Source organism: Pelophylax lessonae (genome assembly GCF_965119305.1).
Source record: "Pelophylax lessonae genome assembly, chromosome: 2".
NCBI lineage: Eukaryota > Metazoa > Chordata > Amphibia > Anura > Ranidae > Pelophylax > Pelophylax lessonae.
Window position 1 is genome coordinate 430,802,883 of NC_138769.1, and position 26,933 is coordinate 430,829,815.

General features: G+C 40.5%; 1 protein-coding gene across 3 annotated transcripts in view; it reads left to right on the forward strand.

The window, feature by feature from the left end:
* The window catches only part of ARHGAP6 (Rho GTPase activating protein 6), a 788,712-nt gene that overhangs the window by 606,941 nt on the left and 154,838 nt on the right, over positions 1–26,933 (forward strand). Inside the window, exon 1 of one of the 3 annotated variants that reach the window (XM_082245538.1) lies at positions 19,583–19,875. The exons of the other annotated variants lie outside the window; for them this stretch is intronic. The gene's annotated coding sequence lies outside the window, so the exon portion shown is untranslated. Of the gene's footprint in view, positions 1–19,582; positions 19,876–26,933 lie in introns of those variants that run through there. 3 annotated transcript variants of the gene reach the window in all.

Below are 26,933 nucleotides of genomic sequence, written 5' to 3' on the forward strand. Positions count from 1 at the left end.
TTATATTTCTTGCACATTATTTGGTATTCAAAATGAACCCCCACGTTATTTACTGTGCTCATTGGACAGTATCTTCTTTTTTAGTAATTCAATCTCTCTGTCAGTTAATTCTGAAAAAAAAAAAACCATCTTATTTCCTTTCTAACAATGCATTATTAAAATATATCTCACTGAAACCTCAAATAACTTTTAACATGTTAATGTTATTTTAAAATTTATTTTTTATGCATTTTTTATTAAATAATAACTGGTAATCTTTCCCATGAAAGTCCTTGCCTGGGCACTTCCTGTTATAGGGTGACAACTGTGATTCTGTGTTGTTACCCTGTTACATGCACCACTATTGGAGACTACAAGTGGCCTTGCAGATACATATTATACAGGTATGGTCCAGTGTTGTCACTATTGGGAAGTCGTTTCAGAGCAATGATATTTGGACAACTCTGGAGCTAGTGTATATGACCGGAAGTTACTGAAAGAGATTAAAGCAGCAGCACTGAAATAGAAAAAGCTAAAACCAGATTTGTCTGAAAAAAAAAATAGGATTCCTATACACTGTGCCAAAGCAAACAAAATGTCATCCAGTTAGGGTTCAGCTCTAATTTAAGTGTGCTAAAAAATTATGCTATATTCATTAACCTATAGCAACCAGTACAATTTAAAGGGACGTGTCAGGAAGTAAGCTGTTATTGTTGAAATGTTGCTGGCTTCTTCCTTTAACCACTTCTGGACCAGAAGGATTTACCCCCTTAATGACCAGGCCATTTTTTGCGATACGGCACTGCATTATTTTAACTGACGCTGTACCCAAATAAAATCTATGTCCTTTTTTCCCACAAATAAAGCTTTCTTTTGGTGGTATTTGATCACCTGTACGATTTTTTAATTTTTTGCGCTATAAACAAAAATAGAGCGACAATTCTGAAGAAAAAAAAAACTATATTTTTTACTTGCTGCTATAAAATATTCCCAATAAAAAAAAAATTAAAATCAAATTTTTTCATAATTTTAGGCCAATATGTATTCTGCTACATATTTTTGGTAAAAAAAATCCCAATAAGTGTCTATTGATTAGTTTGCACAAAAGTTATTGCACCTACAAATTAGGGGAAAGATTTATGTAATTTTAATTTATTTATTCTTTTTACTAGTAATGGCGGCAGTCAGCGATTTTTAGCGGGACTGCGACATTGCGGCAGACAGATTGGACACCTAACTGACATTTTTGACACTTTTGGTGGGACCAGTGACATTACTACAGTAATCAGTGCAAAAAATATGCTCTGTTACTGTACTACTGACACTGGCAGGAAAGTGGTTAACACCAGGGACGATCAAAGGGTTAAATGTGTTCATAGGGCGTGCTTTCTAACTGTGTGGGGGATGGACTTGCTGGATGAACAAAGAGACCTGTGTTTCGCGGGACAGAGCCGACCTGCTGCAGTATAAGTACGGCAGCTGGTCGGCAAGTGGTTAAAGCGGTTAAGTTATTTATTTATTTTTTTAAATAAAAAACATGTTATATTTACATGCAATGTACACTGGTATTGCACAGAGCAGCCTGGAACCTCCTCTTCTGTGGTCCCCTTGCTGGCACTCTAGGCTCCTCCTCTTCTGCGTGCGACAAGCCGTTTCCTATGGTGGCATATGTGCAGTCTAAATCCGGAGTGGAGCTGTTTGCATTCATTGACACACACAGTTTGACAATGGATCCTCCTGCTGTCAGCCAAGACTGTGAGAGAGCAGAGAGAGGAAAAAAGGCCTGCAGATGACCACAGTGCTGGATACTGGACTCAGGTAAGTATTTGGGGGGAGGGCGCCGAAAGGTTGTTTACCTTTTAAGGTACGAAAAATTTGGCACTTTGGAACCGCATAATCACCTAGTGAATTACTGACAATGGATGAGCTTGTAAATGTCTGGTGTTAAGACATGATTGCCCAGCAGTGCCTGCTTACTTTTTTAATGGCTTCCATCCAATTGAAAATCAATACAGGGTCCTATGATTTTGGAGAGGAAGTTTGTTCTAGTGGCTCATTTTGCTGTGCAATTGTAAATAATCTTGTGACTAGTGATGGGCCGAACACCCCCCTGTTCAGATCGCACCAGAACATCTCGAACAGGGAAAAAGTTCTAGCGAACATGCAAACTCTATTAAAGTCTCTGGGACACGAACATGAAAAATCAAAAGTCCCCATTTAAAGGCTTATATGCAAGTTGTTTCCAAAAAAAAAGGTGAATGGGGACCCGGGTACTGCCCATGGGACATGTATCAATGCAAAAAAAATTATTTTTGAAACAATCGTTTTTACAGGAGCAGTGATTTCCATGATGCTTAAAGTGAAACAATAAAAATAAAAATTGCTTTAAATATCATGCCTAGGGCGTCCCCTTGGTGTGCCTGTAAAGTGGAGCATCTGTATGAGGTATGGAGCCTGCTGCAGCAATACTGACATTTCTAAAGAAAAAAATGTCATTTAAACTTGCTTGCTGCTGTAATGTAGATGAAAAAAATGAAAAGAATATGTAGGGTACCCCCACAGTCCATGCCAGGCCCTTTGTCACATGACATCAGAAGGGGCCGGTGCCACTGGGTGACGTAACCGGGTGGCCCCACCCCTTGCCTATCAAAGAGGTGTCAAAGCTGGGCACTCCAAAGCACCCTCCCCATGTTTAGGGCAAGCAGCCAGGTATGGTTCAGGAGGGGGGGTGCGCTCGCTCGTCCCCTATTTCTTGGCTCTCCAGGCTGCATAATCGAATTAGGGTCTGGTATGGATTTTGGGGGGGACCCGAGGCTGTTTGTTTTTTTAATTTTAGCTTGGAGTTCCCCTAAAATCTGTAACAGACCCAAAGGGCCTGGTATGGAATTGGGGGGGGGGGGGGTAGGGGCACGCCGTTTTTTTTTTTTTTTTTATTTTGGCATGGAGTTCCCCTTCAAATCTATGCCAGACCCTAAGGGCCTGGTATGAATTCGCTGTTTTTTTTTTTTTAATTCTGTCATAGGGTTCCCCTTAACCACATAAATACAGGACGCTTTTAGCCCCTTCCTGCCTAGACCAATTTTCAGCTTTCAGTGCTCATTGCCATCTATGGGAAATATTGATCAGCTTGACATGGCACTGCTCCCGAACTATAAGTGACAAAAAACTTGGGGAGCACCAAGAGGGGACCCAGGACTACAACATATCCATACATTTTAAAACTGGAGTATGCCTGTACAGTACACGGACTGCACTAAACTGACTGAACTGACTATCCACTAACTCCTGCCTAATCTCCGTGTAAGCAGCCTTATATAATGTGGGGCTGATGTTCGAGTCAAACTTAAGTTCGACTCAAACACAGAGCCAATCCCTACTTGTGACTATCTGGTGTTGGGACAGGATTTTTTAACTATGTGAAATTAAAAATACATACAGGGCATTATGAGCCAGGAGAGTGTGATTTTCTGGTCATTTACCTGTGCAAGTGTTAGTCTTAAACATAATTAAAAAAAAAAAAAAAGAATATACATTTCTTTTAAAGCTGAAATATAAGTATGGCTATTTTGGCATAATTATGTTGGTTCAGCTGGGACCATAGTAAAGAATATATGCGCCATACCTGTGGGATCCCTGTGGAAGCTGGAAATCACTGTAGTTGGCACTGCTACTAAATTCCTTGCCACCGCCTTGGTCCTGTACTCAGCAGCTGTCAAGCTGCATGGAAAACACAGGAGGTTGCTTGTTTAAACACATGTGCCATTCAGAGAACACCTTGCATTTTCTCAAAGAATGCAAAATGTTCCCTGATTGGGCAAGGTGGAAAGATGGGGCAGTGATCTCATGATCTCCACCCTATTAAATCATAGAACACTTTGCATATATTGAGAAAATGCAAAGTGTCCTCTAAATGGTGCCTGTGCTAAACGAGCGACCTCCTGTTCTCACTATGCAACTGGACAGCTACTCGCCACAGCACGGGGTGGCAGTGCCTACTACAGGCGGTCCCCAGGTTACAAAACATCCGATTTACAAACGACTCCTACTTATAAACGGAGGGAGACAACAGGAAGTGAGGGTAAATCCACCCCTATCAAGGGAAATTCACTCCTGGAAGAGTTATCATGGGAAAAAGGTGTCCCCACTGAATCTATATCACCAATCCTTGTTTCCACAACAACCCAAAATTTTCAAAATCTAATTATCTTAGGGACAGAAAGTGAGGTGAAATCTTCTGACCAGGGACACAGACAGTAAAACAAATGTTACAGGGGTATTAACCCTTCCCTATGCTATCCAAAAACCTTAAAAATAATTTTTTGGGCAGGAGCTACACTTAAAAAATTTACCTATTCCAACTTACAAACAAATTCAACTGAAGAACAAACCCACAGTCCCTAACTTGTTTGTAACCCGGGGACCGCCTGTACAGTAATTTTTACCTTCTACAGGGATCCCACAGGTGTGCAACATGCATAGTTTAAATGGTTCAAGCTGGACGTAACTATTGTAACTATCCACAAATCTAAATTTCAGCTTTAACAGAGAGATGCATTGGATGATATTTTTTATTATTTGAATTGATTACAGAATTTCATGCCACTATAGTTTTTTTCATTGTTCATGTGAAATGGTTTTCTTTGTAATAATAATTCTATATAGCACTGTTGATAAGTGGATCAGTGTAAGGCATGCAGGAACCGTCCTAGATTCAAACTGTGTATGAGCAGGCTGAACTTACCAAGTTGATTGATTTATTAACTTAATACAACCAGCATGCCGAGTTTTACCTGCGATTATCGCTAGCAGCTGCTATAGCCACTAGCAATAATCACTGGGGGATGCAGCAGCACAGGCAGTGTTAATGCGGGAATCCCTCCTGCCGAGCCATTATCTTCCCCCAGTGGGGGACAGGGGAAGCTGTTCCTGTCAGGAGAAGACAGTGATTTCTGCTAGTGGCTATACCAGCCGCTAGCGATAATCGGGAGTAAAATCTGGCAGGCTGGTTGTACCCAAGTTGACCGATCAACTTGGTACATTCAGCCTGCCCATACATGGTTTGAATCAAGGTTCAGCAGGAACTGGCTGAGATTCAAAACATCTATTGCCAGCATTATAGAGATCTCCTTTCATCTTCTGATCCTATCTGCTATAACATTAGAGTGTGTGCCCTACTAACACCGCCATAGGTGAGGAACCATTGCAAGAATGTTTTGACATTACTAGACAAAATAAAACCATTCAGGTGAACTGTGTACGTACACTACTTTCTCAGTTTTTAGCTAGCCAACCCCAGCAGTGGGAGGACAAACTGGAAGTTAAATGTTGGTCTAAAATATTCTATACAAGTGGAAGTATTGTACGGGATATTGGAATGGAAAAGCTATAATTTACATGCTTTTATAAACTGCAGTGCTTTACCCAGTGCTGCTGACTTTAATTTAAATCTACTCTGATTTAGCCATGCGAACAAGTACTTGAATAGGTGAAAAGCTCTTCAGACCACTAGAAAGCATTAGTGATAAACCAACATGTTAAAGGGGATTATTTATCTAATGTTTTTTTATACCCATTTTGCTTCATCCATAATAAAACTTGATTGTACTGCGAATCCAAAGCTTTAGTCTAATTCATTATACAGCTCACTTATAATTAGATAATTAATGCTAGGAGAAAACAAAGATGATACACTTAAGGGAGCAAGAATAAAACATCTACCTCTTAAAATAGCTGCCTTAGTACAGAGAGACTCTCAAATTAGCAATTCAGATAAAGCCTTCTATGTATACACTGCCATAAATAAAGCTGTTTTGCGTTTTAGCTTTATTAAGAATGTACATAAATGTCTTAAACGTGATATTTAATGCAGAAGAGTCAACAATGGAGTTCTTAGGAAAGTAAACCTCATTTTATTTACATTCCTGATCTAGCTCATTTTTGGACTAAAGACAGGCTATTTAGCATCTCATAGAACAGTAGTTTGTAGGGATGTGCCTTAGCCAGTAGCCAAACTGTTCCACCCACTGGTATTATACTGCAGGAAATAAAATCTCAAGAACCAGTGCTGTTTAGAGACAATTGAGACAATTAAATTAGGAACTTTGTTGGTGGAGGGTTTGATGGGGAGAGCAGAATATGAAATATAATATCTATGTTTGAAAACTTTTAGCCAAGGGAGCAGTGGCCAGGTTAATGGAGGTACCTATAAACATACGAATGTTCCTCTATGTCAGGGGTAGTGAATTAAAATTGAAGGAGGTCCGGTCGCTAAAAAAAATTTCCACCCGAGGTCCGAATCACAAGTCTGCACAATAAAAGATTGTATGTGTCTTCTTTCCTTTTTTTTCTTTTGGCGCAAGCCGGATTTTTCTTACTGTTTTCTCCACACACTCTGGTAATACTCTGTAAATGTCCCCAATTGTGTTCTTCCTTACATCAGGTGCCCCTACCAGAGTAATTCATTACATTGGGTGCCCCCCAGGAATCAGTTGCCACTGTCAGAGTACCCTCTTATATAAGGTGTCCCCATCAGATTGCCCCTTTACATCAGGTATTCCCGTCAAAGTGCCCACTTACATCAGGTTTCTTCATCAGAAGGCCCTCTTACATCTGGTGTCTCCCATCAGAGTGCCCCTTTAAATCAGGTGTCCCCATCAAATCAGGTGTGCCCCATCACAGTTCCCCTTTACATCAGGTGTCCCCCATCACATCAGATGTGCCCATCACAGTGCCCCCTTAATATAATATGTGCCCATCAGTGTGCCCCCTTAACATAATATGTGCCCATCAGTGTGCCCCTTAACAAAATTGCCCATCAGCATGCCCTTTTACCATAAAATGTGTCCATTGGCATGCCCCTTATTTTATGTTAAGGGGCACTCTGATGGGTACATTTATATTAAGGGGCTCTGACGGGTACATTTATATCAGGGGCACTCTGATGAGCACATTTTGTTATGCCCATCAGAGTGAACCTTACAATAAATGTGCCCATCAGTGTGTCCTTTAACATAAAATGTGCCCATCAGAGTGCCCCTTAACATTAGTGAAGAGTGAACATTAACATAAAATTAGGGACACTCTGATGAGCACATTTTCTCCTAAGAGGCACACTGATGGGCACATTTATTGTAAGATTCACTCTGAGCACAACAAAATGTGCCCATCAGAGTGCCCCTTAACATAATATGTGCCCATCAGAGTGCCCCTTAACATAACATTTGCCCATCAGAGTGCCCCTTAACAAAAAATATGTCCATTAGAGTGCCCTTTATTTTATGTAAATGTTCACACTAATGGGCATATTTTATGTTAAGAGACACACTGCTGGGCACATTTTGTTGTGCCCATCAGAGTGAACCTTACATTAAATGTGCCCATAGGTGTGCCCCTTAAGAGTAAATGTGCCCATCATCATGCCCCTGTAAACACCCCACATACCTTGAGACAGGCAGGGAGCGGGAGCCAGCAGCTATAACAAGCTACACCGAGGCTTCGAGAGCTGTGACGGGAGTCCTGCTGAAGGAGGCAGGGCACGCATATCACATCATACCTTGCGCCTGGCTGAGTGAGAGATGAAGAGATGACAAGCAGCAGGGGGCGGGGACATCACGTCACGTCTCACCTCAGGGCCCGGCCGGGAGCCGTGAAAGAGTAAACAGCAGGGGGTGGGGCGAACACGCAATGTCATTGGTTGCAGGGACGTTCATGGTCCCAGGAACCAATGACTGTGGAGTGGGGATGAGGCACTGTACACTGGCGGCCTGAGGGTCCAGGTAGGAGCGTCGCTCGGTCCGCGTTTGGACCACGGGCCGCCATTTAATGATGGCTGCTCTATGTGATCATAGGTGGCTGAAAAGGACAAACATTCTCCAATATCTGTTTCCCCCTTTATGAGACTGTAGATAGGTAAATCTAACCATACAACTGGCCTTCTGGTAATTAATTTGCAAACATTTCCACACAACCTTAGCTTGCCATATATATGAGGTGATCATTTCAGTGTTGGCTGGTTTGGTCAGATGAAAAGATGTTTTTTCTTTTGTCTGCGGCAACAGGAGGCCCCCAACCAACTGCCCTTTCTATGTGGGACCAAGTTTTTTTAATTGTTACCCTCCCAGAGATAATTTGGAGCTAGAGGGTTAGGGGTAAAATCAAATGCTGTATGTTTAGGGATATGGTGATCTCTAGATGTATAAATTTTTTTGAGATTTTGAATATTGTCTCTATCTTTTGTCTGTGAATTGCATGTGAATTTGTAAGCACATATTGATAATCCATAAAACAAAAAGTTCTGCCAATAAACTGGCATACGTTGATGATTGTGACCTGTATGATCCAGTCAGGGATGACAGAAATAAGAATTCTATTTGGCAAAGTCAGTTTAGGAAATGTTGTGTCCTGTAGATTGCCCTGTAGATTGGGAGGAGTCATTTATTCATTAAATAAATAATACTAAATAAAGTACAAATAATAATCAAATGTCCATGCCAAAGTGAAAGATTCGTATCCACCAATGTGAAGGTAGTGCACTTCAAATATTCTCATATGTGAAACACCCAGTGCTCCATCCACCAAACCACATATATGCACTTACCAGAATGTATGTGACTCTCTCAAAGTCTTGAGACGTCAAACCATGCTCTATTAGTGAAGTTCTTGATCCTGAACCCCAAATAAATAGATGCTCAGCACTTGTCAAGAGTTGACCAGATGGCACCAGTGTGAATCCTTATAGCAACCCTCATTAAAATGGTTAAAAACACTTTTACAAACTTTCAGAAGAAAAAAAAAAAAAAAACATAATAGACTACAATTCCCAGAATCCTGGTGGCTGCAATGCAGACCTTTCCACTGACCAGGTCAAGACCGCTCATGAAGGAAAAAAAGTGTAAACATTTGTAATAATAAGTATATCTATATATCTTCATTTATATTTACAAATCTCAAAATATATATATATATATATATATATATATATATATATATATATATATATATATATATAATAAAAATATTCCTTCTCAAAGAGAATCCTTAGCTTCCAACAATGGTGTTATGTGTACACAATGTCGTTGAATTTTAAGCACTCACAAACCATTGTGCTAATTTGTGCCCCCATAAACCTGACGTAATCATATCCTAATGGTATGCAAAACTCATGTTTCTCCCCTGCATGTGTCACAATGTTGTGTCAGGGTAAAAAAGCTGCCCTATTATAAAACACATTTGTTCGCTTTGATACACTGATGTGATATAATTGTAATCAGCAGACTTTGTTGACTATATTTCGGGGTAAATATGTAAGGGTGTAAATGTTGCATTGTAAAGAAAATTACAGGAAAATGCATTTTTTCTAATGTTTTTACTATCTATTGGCAACAAAAACCAAGACAATAAAAATACATGTATCCAATTTGCTTCCAAATTAAATCCATAGGTGTCCAGAAAGGGTAGACTGCACAACCTAAAACATATAAAGTGTGGAACCGAGACATTGCTGAAACACAAAACACTCTGGAACTCAAGGGGATCTAGGGAGAGGAAATGCCTGAGGACTAAAGTGGTTAACAGGTTTATGCATTAATATCTAGGAACAGGAACTGCAACTTAATTGTACAGATTATAGAAAGTGCAATACATGTGTAGCAAGGTTTCCGGGCCTATGGCCTGATGTGGGTCTGCCATTAGTAACGGTAATCTCTCCACCCCATGTGAGCTGTGACCCTGGGTGTGACAACTGAAGCAGCGACAACTCCGGCATCTTTGTTTGTGGTTTTTATTGGAATAAAGGGCATGGGAGAAGGGAATGAGTGGGATACTCCTTGGGACTTTACTTCGAAAATGCCCATTGGCGCCTCCTTGACGCCAGCCGGTGCCAGCCAACGCTCACTGGCACTAAGAACACTCTGTAGAACAGAAGAAGTGCTGAATCCTTGACTTAAAGTCCAGAAGATCCAAGACTGAGAATTGTAGAACTCCTGACACTGTTGCACTGTGAAAGTCACTGAATACTTTCCCCCGCCTGGCACAGCTTGAGGTAGTATAGTGTAGAACTCTGTATAGCTGTCACTTTAACTGGCACGCTCTGTGCAATTCAGGGCCCAAACTGCAGGTGCCCTCTTTGACCTTGAACTCTTCAGGGTCCCCTGACTATGTACCCCCTCTGTAGCTTCAGGGTCCTCAACCTTGGTACCCCCTTTACTGCTAGCTGACACTGCGTCCCAGAACCTCCTCTGGAGTGGTCCCCTCTAACTTCAGACAGACCCCCAGGGGCAATCCTCAGTACTCACGTCCTGTGTAGGCTTTCCTGGGACTGGATCCCTCTCACTCTCTCCGCAGGCTCACGGCACACCGGATCCTCTCAGCTCAACTCAGCACTCTCTGGACACTCAGGCGACACCCCGAGAAATCCACCTTCCTCAGACAGGAGGAGAGACAGCCACACTCTCCTTCCTGTGACTCAGCTCCTGCTAAAGACACCGTGCCACGCACTTCCCCCCAAACTTATACTCACTCCCAGAATCTTTTGCAGCATAATCTGCCTTCTGGGGTAGTTACAAGCTGGGGTGTGTCCCCTGATTGGGCTTCCCACACTGCCCTATGAGAATCCTATCACAGGAGCCAATGGGGATACCTCTCCCCTCAGCAGGCACATCTGGAAGCCCTGACACCTTAGCTAAATAAATCACAGCCCTGCTGTTAGGCAGACAAGGCCCACTATATCTTTACCCAGCACCTACCTGTAGGGTGCTACACCTGTAACAACTGTATATAGTGACGTCTATGGGTCAGAGGTATGAACACCACAGGAATGTGTGTAGCATTATAGTTTGAAGTCGTTTTTAATGTTGAAAGTGTTAATTTTTAAGCTCATATATAGTATAGATAATATGACTAAAGAATGAAACTTTAAAATGAAAACAGCCATTGCTTTTTTTATTAGGAACCACATTTAAAGGAAGCAGACGGAAAGCTCCACAGGAACAGATATGAGCACTATATTATTATTTTGGCAGCTGACTTGTACCCTTGTTATTAAGGCAAAGATATGACAGAGGCTTTCTTTCACAGACACTATACACATTGTCTCACATGTCCAACTACTTTTTTAACTATTGACTTTTTCATTATCACAACTAAAATGTAATTTTTCTCTATTTTGGAGCACTTTTATAGACTAGTATGTTACCCAACACATATGGATTATTTATTCATTTATTACTTTGTTTAGAGCACTCAGCAGAATAAGAGCAAGTTTCTAAAGAGCCACAACTTAAAGTTGTTCTAAACACTAAATATTTTTTTTCCTGAATGCATTCTCTGCAATGAGGTAAAAAACCCTTCTGCTGCCTGTTCCCCCCTTCACCCTCCCTAAAGCCCCATACAAATGGGCCAAATATTGGCCACAATCAACTGGTACAGTAGATACCAGTCAACATTCAACCTGTGTGTATGGGTCCTTGTTTGACAGAAGCCAATCTCTCAGCCGGCTTCTGTTCTGGAGGGGGGGGGGGGGATATTTACTAAGAATGCCTTTTAAGTATCACTTGCATATTGTTTTAACATTCTATTTTTTTCTGTAGCTTCCTTTGACCTTGATAAATTACAGACTCATAAAAATCCAGGGCACCCAGGTAGAGAGAGCTGTAGGGCTATGGGGAAATAGTGATATTCTGCAGAAAGTAGAAATGGTATCGCTAGAAGTTTTACTTCTATTTTTAAATATCCCATTGTTGTTAATAGTTGTGAGATTTTTTGGTAAAAGGATACTGAATATTAAAAAGAATACAGTTTAAGTTCTCAAATTAAACCTTGCACTAAAATTGCAACGTCTGCTTAGTTTGTATTAGGTACTTATATAGCACCGTCAATTTATGCAGCGCTTTACATATATATTACACATTAATATATTTCCCTGCCCTCAAGGAGCTTACAATCTAAGGTCCCTGACTCACATACCAATTTGGACAGGAGTCAATTAACCTACCTACATGTCTTTGGAGTGTGGGAAAAAATCCACACAGGGGGAGAACATGCAAACTACAGGCAGGTGGTTTTATGGTGGGATTTGAACCAGCGACCCTATAGTGCTACAAGGTTGATGCGCTAGCCACTTTTCTGACTATTTTTCTGGAAAATCAGTGGCCACACGCAGTCCTTCCCATCTCAAAATGCCTGTGGAGGAAAAAAGTTGATGAATATACTTACCATATCTGTAACACCTAGGTGAGGGTGATATCAACATCCTGCGGGTGAAATACCAGAGAATGCCAAGTAGCTCAAATCTCACTAGAAGATACTACACTGGGTTGTAGAAAATGGATTGGTTGGAGAAGCATGGACTTTGAAGGCACTGAGTAATTAAAATAACAATTTTATTAAATCACAACTAAAATGACATCAAAATGTGAACATTGCACCTCAAAAAAGGCATTTTTAGTGAATGTAACCAATGTAGCTGATTAGCAATATGCAGTGTACAAATAAACAAGCAAAAATATTGGTAATTGCAGTAGTTATTGAATACATCACATCAGGAAGATCTCATAGAGGGTGACAGGTGTGTGAGGCTGCCGTCCAACAAGATCGACCAATGTTGTATTGGGTATACAGAGAATATGCCCATGTACATGTGTATTATTATTTGGTTTAGTACTGACCATGTCTAGATCTTTATAGACCAACACATAACCTTATGTACAACTTACTACATTTGTGTATATTTGTAACATGCCCATGTACATGTGTATTATTATTTGGTTTAGTACTGACCATGTCTAGTGGTCTATAGTCCAGCACAGAACCTTATGTAGAACTTACTACATTTGTGTATACTTGTAACATGCCCATGTACATTTGTATTATTATTTGGTTTAGTACTGACCATGTCTAGCTCTCTATAGTCCAACACAGAACCGTATGTAGAACTTACTACATTTGTGTATACTTATCACATGGCCATGTACTGTACATGTGTATTATTATTTGGTATAGTACTGACCATGTCTAGTGGTCTATAGTCCAGCACAGAACCTTATGTAGAACTTACTACATTTGTGTATACTTGTAACATGCCCATGTACATTTGTATTATTATTTGGTTTAGTACTTCCCATGTCTAGATCTCTATAGACCAACACAGAACCTTATGTAGAACTACAACATTTTGTAATATTTTCTTCCAGTGTAAGCTAACCTACTTTTTCTAGCCATTTATCATATCTGCCAGACATAAATACTCATACCCTAATGCTCTCTTATCTTCCCAAAATGGAATCTGTAGTTTACATTTAGAGTAAAATGATCTATCCATTTTTCTATATGTCATGAAGTAAATACCCACATATAAATATCTTAATTTAATTTTCCCAAGCAGCAGAAACTATTGGGAAAGATAATATTAAGCAAAGAAGGCAGAGAACATACCAAGGTTATTGGGTTCCTCCCTGTCTCAGGTCATGCAGCTGTCAAAAAAAGCTTGACCTATTAAAAAGTACAGGATAGCGGTGTTTTTTTTTTTTTTTTTTCTTTTATACATTTGAGTTGCCATAAATAACTAAGACATTCAGTTTAGATTTGTGAAATTCCATATTTAAATAAGTCTTTTTATGATTAACAAACTGTACTTTGCTACACTAACAGTGCAGAACATATCTACAGCAAAGAACCTCATCCGGTTGCCATGTCAAATAAGTTAATCATAAAATGCAATAAAACCGGTTAGTTTTTCTTTGTGTTTTCAATCTGTGGTCAACAACCAGGAAACAGGACATTAGTAGGAGGTATTTGATTGCTACTTTTGTACAGTATATGTTGGGCATATAATGTCTTCTGTTGTAGCAGTATTTTATTGGACTTTCCATAAATATCATGATTAAAGATGTAAACAGGTATAAACAAGCATCCTGGAAACCAAGATGCTATGTAGTACAGGGTTCGATATACCCCAGGTCGCAAAAGCGGCAAGAAGTTTGGTCCGAATTTTGTCCCCAATGTGATGAAAATAAAAAAGTTAAGTAAAGATAATAAAAAGATGAAGATAAAGATAATAAAAAGTTAAGTAAAAAAAAAAAAAAGTTTTTAATTGTAAAAATTTAAAGTTACACCTAAGCAGATAAAATCCCCCCCCCCAAAAAAAAATTGAGGCCCCACATATACACACGTGCAAACGTAAGCGCACTCTGCGGGGTGCCTACGTCTGAAAACATTGATTATGATACACATGTTACATAACACCATAAAAAGAGCATTAATTCTAGCTCCAGACCTCCTTCATAACACTAAACTTATGACCTATAGGGGGCTTTTAAAGCGTCACCTATGGAAAATATAGTGTACTGACATGTTTAAGGCTTGACATGTTGGGTATCTATTTACTTTGTGCAACCTCAGCTTTTATATTTTACCAAAAAATGGGGTAATTTTACCTTTGAGGTAATATCATGTGGCATAAACAATTGGAACTACCACTATTTAATTCTCTAGGGTGTCTACTTTCAGAAAATATATAATGCTTGGAGGTTTTATGTAATCTTTAGGCCTCAAATTATTTTTTAAATGTGTGCATAAAACACAAAGACGGCTCTGGCTGTGAAAAGGTTAAAGGATAAGTTCACCTTTGGGAACATGTTACATGTTCCACCCATAAGATTTGTTAGTTGAAAAAACTGGCTCCTAATTTTTTTTAGCTGGCTCCTAGGTTCGGAGCAAATTTGTCAAGCCCTGATGTAGTACACACATTTCCATTGTAACATCGTTCTCATACAATTCAAGTGGAATAGTGCATTTTTATGTGTGTATCTTTTACATAGTTGAAGTTGGAATGAGCAGGTGTAGCCCACTTTTCAGCAATTGTAAAGGGAGATGTATGTTTCACATATCAATTAAGTTTCCCCTGTTTTCAAAGCTTCCTGTACCTATCAGATTCTTCATTTACTAAAGGAGTAAAAAATATTCATTTAACAAATGAAAGTTTATTTTGGAACATGAATGTTCACTTATGCAGACATCTCAAGTCTCCCGCAAGTCGCGGGAGACTCCCGCTTTCTGCCCTGAGCTCACGGACACCCGCAAGCTCAGGGCAATATCCCGGCTGTGTGTGTGAGACTGTGAGTCAGATGAGATGACTCATCGATGCAGGCAGGGAGTGTGTCAGCTGTCAGCAAGCCTGCACAGAGAAATCACGTCAGAGCCGAAGTAGATCCGGCTCACAGGCGGAGTGATATGAGTCATGCACTCCGCCTGTGGGAGGAGCTGCAGAGAGCAAGCAGCAGCTTTGCTCTCTACTACAGCCACATTTTCCACTCCAGGAGGCATTTTGGCGCGCGGGACCAATCTTTGTGACACCCCACTCTGTGACAGACACAGTGATCTAACCTGAGAGCAGCACCAGAGAGCCAGCACCTGAGACCAGTACCAGCAAATGACCAGCACCTGTGACCAGGCCAGTACCAGCACCAGTGACCAGGCCAGTACCAGTGCCAGCACCAGTGACCAGGCCAGTACCAGCACCAGTGACCAGGCCAGTACCAGTGCCAGCACCAGTGACCAGGCCAGCACCAGTGACCAGCACCAGTGACCAGGCCAGCACCAGTGACCAGCACCAGTGACCAGTACCAGCACCAGCACCAGTACCAGCACCAGTGACCAGGCCAGTACCAGCACCAGTAACCAGGCCAGCACCAGTACCAGCAATAGTGACCAGGTCAGTACCAGCACCAGTGACCAGGCCAGTACCAGCACCAGTGACCAGCACCAGTGACCAGGCCAGTGACCAGCACCAGTGACCAGGCCAGTGACCAGGCCAGTAACAGCACCAGTGACCAGGCCAGTGCCAGTACCAGCACCAGTGACCAGGCCAGCACCAGTGACCAGGCCAATACCAGCACCAGTGACCAGGCCAGTACCAGAGACCAGTACCAGCCCCAGTGACCAGGCCAGTACCAGCACCAGTGACCAGGCCAGTACCAGCACCAGTGACCAGGCCAGTACCAGCACCAGTGACCAGGCCAGTACCAGCACCAGTGACCAGGCCAGCACCAGTGACCAGCACCAGTAGCAGCACCAGTGACCAGGCCAGTGACCAGCACCAGTGACCAGCACCAGTGACCAGGCCAGTGCCAGTACCAGCACCAGTGACCAGGCCAGTACCAGCACCAGTGACCAGGCCAGCACCAGTGACCAGGCCAATACCAGCACCAGTGACCAGGCCAGTACCAGAGACCAGTACCAGCACCAGTGACCAGGCCAGTACCAGCACCAGCACCAGTGACCAGTACCAGCATCAGTGTCCAGCACCAGTGTCCAGTACCCGCACCAGTGACCAGACCAGTGAACAGTACCAGCATCAGTGACCAGTACCAGCATCAGTGACCAGCACCAGGTATACTGATTACATTTCATTTCATTATTCTCTGGTAGTGTTAAATTGGAAAGGGGGGGTGCGGCGCAGGCGTGCGTGCGTGGGGGGGGGGGGGGGCGGCGGCGGCTTCATGTGGGGGGGGGGCTCACCTCCCTGAAATGACTTCGCCACCTCCCTGAAATGAGTTTTTGCAGGTTGGGATGTCTGACTTATGCTAGTGAATAAAGTAAAGCTATGGTTGTTTGAATATTCAATCATGTACAAAGAAAAAAAGAGAGCTTCGCCTCTTTCACTTAGCTCAGTGAGCATTCATTTGGCAAATCAAACATTCTCTGCTATATGGCCTCATGCACACAGGGTGTTGGATTTTCTCCTCTGAATGCTTTTTACTCTGGCAGGAAAAAGCTGCTTAACCACTTAAGCCCCGGAGGATTTGGCTGCTAAAGGACCAGGGTTTTTTTTGCGATTTTTTACTGCGTGATTTTAACGGACAATTGCGCGGTCGTGCGACGCTGTACCTAAACGAATTTGACGTCCTTTTTTTTCCACAAACAGAGCTTTCTTTTGGTGGTATTTGATCACCTGTGCGATTTTTTGATCACGCGCTATAAACAAAAAAAGAGAGTAAATTTTGCAAAAATAACAATATTTTTCACATTTTTGTTATATGAAATTCCCCCAAAAAAATGTAAAAATCTAAATTTTTTAACATTTTTCGGCCAATTTGTTTTATGCTACCTATGTTTGGTAAAAAAAATCGCAAAAAGCGTATTTTGATTGGTTTGCGCAAAAGTTATCGCGTTTACTAACAAAGGGAAAGATTTTTGTCATTTTTGGTGTTTTTTTTTTAACGCGTAATGGCGGCGATCTGCGATTTTTTTTTCGGTACTGCGACATTGCAGCGGACAGATCGGACCCTTGAATGACATTTTTGACACTTTTGGGGGTACCAGTGACATTACTGCAGTAATCAGTGCTATACATATGCACTGTTACTGCAAAAATGACACTGGCAGGGAAGGGGTTAACTTTATTGGACAGGGAGGGGTTAAGTGTGTCCTAGGGGCGTGATTCTAACTGTGCAGGGACATTGCTATTGGTGTAAAAGCAAAGATCAACAGTTCTACATAGTAGAACGGTCAGATCTTCACTTTTACACAGGGAGAACTGACAGGCAGCTTGTTTACACAAGCCGCTCTGTCTTTCTCCCTTCACAGGAGCGATCGTAGTGTGACTGGCGGACATCGAGTCCGCCGGTCACACGCACTGACTTGTCTGTGAACGAGCCGCGGCGGGCGCGCGCCTCGGCGGGCGCGCGCCCGCCCGCAATAGGCTCGCAAGTCAGTGACAGGCGAGTGACGTATCGATACGTCATTCTGCCTGGCCGGGGCTGACCGTCGCAGTATATAGTCGTGCGGCGGTCGGCAACCGGTTAAAAGAGTTGTAAAGTCAGGAAAGTTTTTTTTATCTTAATGCATTAAGATAAAAAACCTTCTGGGTGTAGCAGCTCCCCCCAGCACCCCCCTAAAACTTCATATCAACGGGACGTATGAAAGCCTCTCCTGAACACTGAAACTTGACAGCTAGTAACCGATGGTTAAAAACGCCAGTTTTGCCGCGCTTACATGCCATGTTTAAAGCACGTTTAGCGGCGTTTGCATTTAAAAGCTTTTTTACATTGTAAAATGGTATGACATGTATCCCCATTGAAAACACCTATAAACGAAACCATATAAACGTGATTTATCGCGTTTAGACGCTGTTACAAGCATTTGGTGTTTCAAATGCCAATAAACTTCCGTCTAAACACATTTTTTTGCTTAAAAAAATTGCCACTAAATTCAACTGCCTCTAAACGACTTTAAACATCTCAGTGTACATGGACAGATAAGATAACATAGAGGAGAGTTCAGGGGCTGCTGAAAAAAACGCACAACTGCCCTCTCTCTTTCCAGCGATGTCTACAAATCTCTCGGCCGTCCAGGACTCTCCCTCCTGATTGGCTGAGACACAGCTGCGGTCCCATTGGCTCCCATGGCTGTTAATCAAATTCAGTTAGTCAATCAGGAGAGAGAGGCGGCGGGGCCGAGCGGCAGCTCCATTTCTGAATGGACACACAGAGCTGTAGCTCGGCTCGGGTGCCCCCATAGCACGGGTATCCCCCGACAGGAGGGAGGGGCCAGGAGTAGCAACCAGGGACCCGAGAAGAGGAAGATCTGGGCTGCTCTGTGCAAAACCAACTGCACAGGGGAGGTAAATATAATATGTTTGTTATTTAACAAAAAAAAGGAGACTTTACAATCACTTTAAAAAAGGTGCCTAAAGCTGCATATTGCACACACATTTATGCGTCCATCATGTATTTGAGAAATAATGGATTCCATTGAGCAAAATTTGAATTTATTCAAGCGCTAAACGTGTCTAGTGTTTAAGTGCATTTAGATACATTTAGGCGTGTTAAGCGTTTTTTTCTGCTCAAAAGCTCCTCTCCTGAATGATGGCTTTTTTTTTTTTTTTCAGCCAGTAACTACTCCTCTTTAAACACCTATAAAACACCTATGTGTCCAAGGACACATAGGCTAACATAAAGATACTTTTATAGGCTGAAAGAACAGCACCAAACGCCTGTAAAAGAGGCAGTTCTTAAGCCATGTGTGCATGTGTCCTATTTCTAAATCAACCTCACTGGGCTCATGCATAGAGCTGGCAGCGACACAATTGTTCCAAAAAGTTAAAGAACGCTACAATATTTCACACTTTAGTTGACCCAATTTTTATTTTAAATCAGCAGAGAGACTGCACAATACAATAAATGGCAAGTGACTGCAGTCCCATCTGGACCCAGCTCTGTACAATCCGTAACCATGGAACATTGTGTAATATTGATGAATTACCTGACTTTAGCATGATGGTAACAATGTCTGGATTGCACTAGCAGTTCCTTTTCATATGTTGCTTGCGTCTTGGAGTTGGTGTTTAAGGTTTCATGTGTAGTAGGATGTAAGATGCCCTGTGATTGCAACTGGATGAATTTAGTAAAATGAAAAATAAACTTTAATGTTTTTACAAAACGAAAAGGGAAGATCCTGGAGCCTTCCAACATTCTTTAGTTCATTCCTAATAAGGAAAGTTTGTACAGTGTCAGTCTGTCTAAGAGGCACAGAGTCCCATGTACGGCTTTCTCCCTTTTTGCTACACTTTTTAGTTCTAATCAGCTGTTAAGCCTTGAAAAGTCCAGTGTTAAGTGGCAGTGGTAGACTTTTCACAGCACTGAAACTTTAATTTCTTGGTTCTCATAAGAAGAAGAGGTGAACGGATGAAGTGAACTGCAGATCTGTAACCGTCCCGTTAGTGAATCTAGCCTCTCTGAAAAACAAAACTCAGTCGTGGGATTTACAGCAGCTCCAGATGTTTTTTCCCTCCTCACAGCACACTGGGATATTTTTATTTCTTTCTTTGCTGTCTGAGTCTATTTTCATGGTTTATGTTAAAGTTCGTATTTGAAAGAACAGAAGCAAACGTGCACTTGATGGGTAAGAAACAATCATTTAATTACCTTTGAATGATCGCTGATATGCTGCTTTATAACAAATCTGTTGGATGGTGATCTAAGTATGGATGATATAGTATTCACAATGAAGGAGCTTTGCTCTGAAAATAATCACTAACAAGGGTTATTGATCATAATTGGAACTTTGTTTTAGCCAATTCAAGAACTTTGCATTTCTATAAAAAAAATTAGATGCCACTTTGTCTTCCACATAATAGTAATGTGGAAGAAAGACACCCATCCATTCAGTTCATTCAGTGTTTATGTCACTACCATTTCCCATATCCCTGTATATTGCATTCGCTAAGATGCCCATGTAAAAGTTTTTTGAAATGATTGACACTCCCCGCTGATACCACCAACTGTGGAAGGGAGTTCTTGGTTATATTTAATTTTGCACAGTCTTGACAATGGCTTACACTCTCTTCCACTGCATGACATTTATATCTATGTATATGTGTTTATATATATATATATATATATATATATATATATATATATATATATATTACAGATAATGGATGGATGATGTCTACAGACAGAAGGCAGCGAGGAAGATCTACTAAAACTGGGGTGCACAAAATCTGGGTCAGCTCTACAGAGGAACCAATTAACTTCCGGGTTTTATTGTCAAAGCTCAATTGAACAAGCTGAAGTAAGAAGCTGGTTGACTACCATGCACAGCTGCACCAAAATCTGAGTGCTCCAGTTTTAGTAAATCCTCCCTAGTGTGTGCTTTGCTTTGCCGTTTTAGCTTTGCATTTATATATTGTTCCATATGCTAATAAGCAAAAGAAATTGTTATTTTTGTAACAATGCAAACTGTTAGAACTTGAAAGCATGACTGAGATAAAAATCTAATATCCAAGAGCACCACATAATTAACCGCCACAGCATAATTAAGAATGCGTTCAAAGTATTGTAATTAAATGCACAGGAGACTGGTGGTCTGGTAAACAGCATTTCATGTGACCATGTCGAGGTTGTACACTGTGACTTCAGTATTCTAATTTACAAAAAGAGAATGGTTCAGTTTAAAAGTATGTTCCCTTTATATATTTTGTTAGTTCATGTAAATTTTTTCTTGTACTATTCTACTGAACTTGAGTAATGTCATTTGTTAGAAGTTTCTAGCTATATGTCCTTATTTTGTTATCTGTAACACATAACTTTATAATTGTCATAGATGTTGCAAATAATCATTTAACATCCCTGGTTGCAAACAGTTCAGTTTTCTAAGATACAGGCTGATAATAATGATGAGGATAGCCCATATATCATTTCATATATCATTTTAGCCTTCTATCATTTCAGCCCCCTATCGGTTCCTTGGGTTCTCATTAGTCACCTCAATGGGAAATATGCCAATAAAGAAACAACCAGCACTAGCATGCGTCAAAAGATTGTACACAGGCTGGGCGTTTTCAGAAAAATGCTCTTTAAGACCACCAATTTATTTATTTTTTCTTCAGTTTTTATTGATTTTCATAGAAAGAGATAAAAGGTGAAAAAAAACAATGGTAATTGTGGTTACATAAAGGAACAACCAGCTCTGGAATGTTCACATATAGACAGAAGTCACAATAAAGTTTAGTACCGGATGTTATGATAGATGTTAGGTTACTGGTAAGGATGTTGTCTACACCACCCAAACACCCCTACTGGGAGCAAACCATGTCTTGGGCATGGAGACAACACAACCAGCTCAAACTCGTAGTGTCCTTAACCATAGAAATAATACAAACCATAAAAGTATTTACTCCTAAAATAAGGTAATTAGTGAGTCGTATGAGACCACCAATTTTGTTCCATTACTAAGTAGAGGAAACATGCAAGAAAACCATTCAAAATGATATGCATATGATCTATGGACTCTATAATATCACACAGCTAGCACTTGAATTGGGTCATGTAGGACTAATTTCATGGCAACTGTTGCTGCAAATGTTTATGACAACAAAAACAATTATATTTCTTAGCAAATTTATCGTGAAATGTTGCAGTAGTCAAGGTTTGGTGGCATCCTTTTTATGTCATGGGAATGATGGATGGTTTAACCTTATACAAGCGTGTCCCTAACACGCTGCAATTGGAAGCTTTGGAAAGTATAATGGTCACCACAACTCCCAAAAGGATTTTTGTTCCTTTATACAGAACAAACAACTATTTTCTTTATTGTGGGAAATGTGTACTGTTCCAGTGACAGTCACACCCAAATATACTGTTAAAAACTGATGCAACTAAATATATGAAATGTTAATATATCAATTTTAATCATTGGGTTTGTTAACTGTTGTCTCACCAGTGGCTTATTTTAAGACATTTCATTGTTTTGTAACACTTGTGCGATGTTGAATTAATAGAACTGTAGTTTAGCTAGCCAGTCCGCCATTGGTTTAGTTAAGTGAAAGTACTTCTTAGTAGTGTCTTATTAAGAGAGTAATGGAAAGTAACTGGTTTCACATTTTGACTGCCCATGGCAGGCTTTAAAATGGAAAATGATTACTGGACTGGATTGTGCATTTTTAAAGGGTGCATGTTTGAGTTTTAATTTTTGTTTACCTTATAGTGTTTCTGGATATGGTTTGTGCATTTTTACAAACTTGCTCTTCAGTTTTTTTGGGCTATTGCCGTAAAGAGATATGTAGATTTACTACTGGGCGAGATTTCAGTGGCTCAGAATACTAATGCCTTGTACATAAATTGAGCGTATCGCCCATTTTTTTTTTTTCTGCATGCTAGTCTCATATCAAAAATGAAGAGTTTACTAAAGTTACGAAAATTCTCGCATGACAGAATATAAAATTGGAAGTGATGTAATGTGTTGTACTGTATTTGTATTGTGTTTTAGAATGACAACTGTACTGATTAAAAGAAAATCGTACTATCTGGTATCATACGAGAAAAAATATTGTGCTTGTTCCATCAGATAATATCGGATGAACTATAATGATTAGCTCTAGAAAGCTGTGTACTAACGATCAGGTTATCATACGATTTTCTGATCATTTGTACGGGCCATTACTCCATCTTCCTCTGTTGACATAAGGTATCAGTCATGTAAGGAGTTCTCTCTGTTCAGTATATATCAAACAATGGTTTCTTGCAACCCTTGCTTTGAAAAGAGGTCTCAGGAAGTTTCTACGCTAAAAATATGCAGAGGAAATAATGCAATGACATTATAACAACAAAAAAAACTATAACAATTTCACGTTCTTCACAGTAATGCAGTCATGGTGCAAAGGCTTCTGGAAGTGAAAGTATACTTCAGCATGCACCATTTACATGTATACAGTTACTAAATATTACAAGATATCTTTTGAACATTGATTTATTGTGGTCATGCATTGTACACAGTCACTAATAGTGACCTCCACTGGCTAGATTTGTGCTTTTATGTTCTAAAAAAAAAAGCCTGGATTTTGGGGTCCATTTTTTGGCTTGCACTTGTGCATGCACCTCTGTATATTTGTAGTGCATTTGTTGTACATTTTAAAACATGTGCTTAATCAACCATTAAAGCAGATTTGTATAGTCACGTTTTAGATTCACATCCTGTGAAGGGACTCATTCAACTCCTCCACCAGTTACTTTATAGTTATAACCATTTACGTGACTGTTTTGGGTGTCATTCAACAAAATATTGTAAACGTTGTATGCCATCTGGTATGAAAAAGGCCATCAGTGACCCAGTTAAAAATATTTTATGAAATGATTTCATTAGCTAACAGCATGCTCTTTAATATAATTATAGCGTGTTCAAAACCATTTTAAAAGAAATGTAGGCAGATGTATGACCTGTAATTTGTATATGAAAACATATTATAATCTGTCAAGTTGCAGCTATAAAATTCTGGCTGGAAGCTTTAGGTAAGAGTCAGCATGGGATTGATGGATCTTGGCACACCAGCCTAAGAGAGTGTTTCTTTTCAAGAAACATTTTTAAAGCTTCGGAATAGTTTTACTGCTTGGTGTACATTGCACTTATGTTGAACTTATGGGTTTACAATACCAAGGAAATAATCATCAAAGAACTTCAAGCCACAGAAACGCCAGGGGCTGACTTCCTTGACTAAGGAATTTACTATTGATGCTATGGAAAGTACAAGTACGATCATCCTTTATTCACAGTTTCACTTTAGATGTAGTGTGTGATGATCTCATAGCCCTAGGACATTAAAGACCACACGCATCTCACAACCATTCAGTTAATGGCACCTGCTGCCACAGCAGTATAGCAGCTATAGCAGTGCTCATAAATCTCCCACCATTTGGAGTAAATTATTTAGTAGTAATTGGAAAAAAGCATTAATCTTCATCAGTCTTTTTTAAGTCCATATCTCAGGGGATGCTAAACAGGCATGTGTTGTCTATTACCAGGTAGGAGAACAGCTATATAAGTTATATAACCAGTATTTGGGATCATTCTCACTATAATATGCAGGGCATCAGGCATTGCAATGGGTTCTCCTATTTGTGAGCTTGCAAAGAGAACTGAAACGTATGAACTTATAAGCATGGAAGATCAGAGTTGAGGAACATTTCTCCATACTTAACAACTTAATGTAATGGGAAAGAGGTACACTTTTCAGTTTTATCTACTAAGGACACACACCCCCTGCCATGCCCCAGCTACATGGACAAAGAAGAATTAATAATAAAAAATGACTGGCTAAACCCGTAAGTGCATTTTTTACCGCTACTTTTCTTTGAAACTGATAATGTAGGGGTTAGATGACATGTTTAGTGTAGTTTAACATGTTTGGTAGTTAAAGTGGAACTTCAGGAAAAATCTATTTTTATAAGTTAGGTTGGGCTAATGTAGTTACCTTTAGTGAATAATATGTAATGTCCCGAGTAATAGAGGGGATGTGCAAATTTTAATTTGTAGTCAATACACATACACTATGTTCTTTGATCTTCCAAGCAGTGCTGCAGTGCCTTCAGAAACATCTTGTATTCTTTTCAGTGGAAACAAAGGCGTTCTATGATTGGGCAAGGTGGAGATGAAGTCAAAATCTATCCTCAACCATCCACATAATGCCTTCTATTCTTTGAAAAGTATACAAATACATTTCTGAATGGAGAAGGTGCCAAGTGGGTGACTCTCTGTGTTCACTGTAAGGAACAGTAGGTTGCTGCAGCACCACTGGAAGATAAAAGGACACACTGGAGTTCATTTACTAAAGGCAAAAATACTGTGCACTTTGCAAAGTGCAGTTGCTCCAGAGCTTAGTAAATGAGTAGAATCTCTGCTGAGTTCCATCATCCAATCATGTGCAAGCAAAAATACTGTTTCTTATATTTTCCTTGCACTTGATTGGGTACTCTTTGCAATGTGAAGCTTTACCTCATATACTGAGCTCTGGAGCAACTCCACTTGCAAAGGGCAACTGCACTATGCAAAGTTCACAGTCTTTTTGCCTTTGGTAAATCAACCCTATTTTATGTAGCATGGACAACATGTGAATACAGGTAACTAATCTTAAAAAGATGTTTTCCTGCATTCCCACTTTAAATCATACATGTTTTATAGAAATCATTACATGAGACTGAAAAGGGAGACAACTAAGAAGTAAGGGGTTACAAAGAGATTTGGTTTCAGAAGAAGGACAATTCCGACGTCGACAATTCCGACAATTCCGACGAGGTGCAGCTGATCTTTGTGAGGGATGTTTTGAAATTACGTCTTGGAGCACAAAATACTAATATGCACAGAAAGTGTATTTTTTCTAAACAGGCAATCAGCATGAGTAGTCTTAGTGCCGGTTCACACTGGGGCGACCTGTGAGGCGACCTGGTCGCCTCACAGGTCGCCGCAGGTCGCCTCCCATAGGGAAGCTGCGGACCCGTTCTAATAGGAGCGACACAAGTCGCTCCGACCTAGAAAAAGGGTCCGGAGCTTCTTTGGGGCGACCAGGAGGCGACCGCCATAGACTTCAATGTTATGAAGTCCGTGGCGGCCGCTCCGAGGTCGCGGCGCGCTGCTCGCACCGCGATCTCGGAGGTCGCCCCTGCAAGTAGCGTCGCGGTAATGTGAACCGGCGCTTAGGTAGATCTGCACTTTTAATATATTTACAATATTTGTAAAGTAAATAAATAATAAAATAATTATAACAGCTTACATAACCCAGTGTTATCAATTATTATGTTATATTTATAATTTAAAACATAATTAAAAAAAAAAAACGATAGTGACAAAATAAGCCCACTATAATTGTTGTTCCTGAAATGATGGTTAATTGTTTATCTCTTTTATTTGTATCTGAAAAATCTGAAAAAAATGTATTGCCAAGGACATCAAATAAACTTCTCCCCTTAATAATCCCAGTGCATTGTGAGAAAAGGAAAAAAAAAAAGATAGTAATTAGATGCCATGGGCGACACATGCCGTTATTCAATAAAGAATTCTTTTTCCAAAGTGCTTATTGGTAAAAACAATAAGCTATAGCTTTCAGTATCCATCTTGTACTGGTATGACTTCATAAATTCTGATTGCTTGGTATGGGTCACTGCTACAACAAAATTAACACTTAAAGCATTTGTTACCCCCCCAAAAAAATGATCCTGTTCCTTTAAAGCATGTTATACAGTACAGTGCTTGTGCTGTGTAATTTGGCCCTTTCTATCACCCAAAATCCCTTTCTGATCCTGCCTGGTTCTTTCGTTCCCCCCTGTAAATTGACCACAATAATCATGTTTCATCAGTTCATCAGTTTACGTGCTTCCGTCATCCACAGCTCTCCTCTGTCCTCTCCAAACCCGCCGCCTGTCAGCTCTGTTCGCTACCTGGCCCTCCCATGTGGGCTCCAAGCAGCATTATAAAATAAGGTATTCAGCAGCATATTTTTTACAAAACACATACACTGGGGCAAATCATTTATTAGGGGGAGGGGATTGTAGCACAAACACTAAGTGGCTTAACAACCACTTTAACCACTTCCAGACAGCCCGCCACAGTTTTACATTGGTAGTTTGACATAAATACCTGTGTTGTGGCAGGAGATAGCTGCCATAACCCCCGGTATTTTCTTACATGGC